Below are 267 nucleotides of genomic sequence, written 5' to 3'. Positions count from 1 at the left end.
TAACAAACATGTGTACATATACGTAATACATATATAATAAAGAGCAAGGAGACCCCGAGATCCCGAAATGGAACGAAGCCCCGCACGCCAGGGTAGCGCTCCGCCGCACAAAAGCTAATCGCTCTCCGCCGCCACGAAGGCGCGACAGCAGCGGCAGGCAGCGCGGCCGCCCTCTCTCGGGGCCTCTTCGGGCGCTCTTGGAATAGCAAGCACCCCCGGAGGCCTCGAGGGGGGGACTGAGGCTGGGCTTATGTGCGTGACTGAACT

Source organism: Penaeus monodon, chromosome 24 (assembly GCF_015228065.2).
Source record: "Penaeus monodon isolate SGIC_2016 chromosome 24, NSTDA_Pmon_1, whole genome shotgun sequence".
Classification (NCBI taxonomy): Eukaryota; Metazoa; Arthropoda; class Malacostraca; order Decapoda; family Penaeidae; genus Penaeus; species Penaeus monodon.
The sequence above is the reverse complement of the archived record's forward strand: the minus strand, read 5'-3'. Positions refer to the sequence as shown.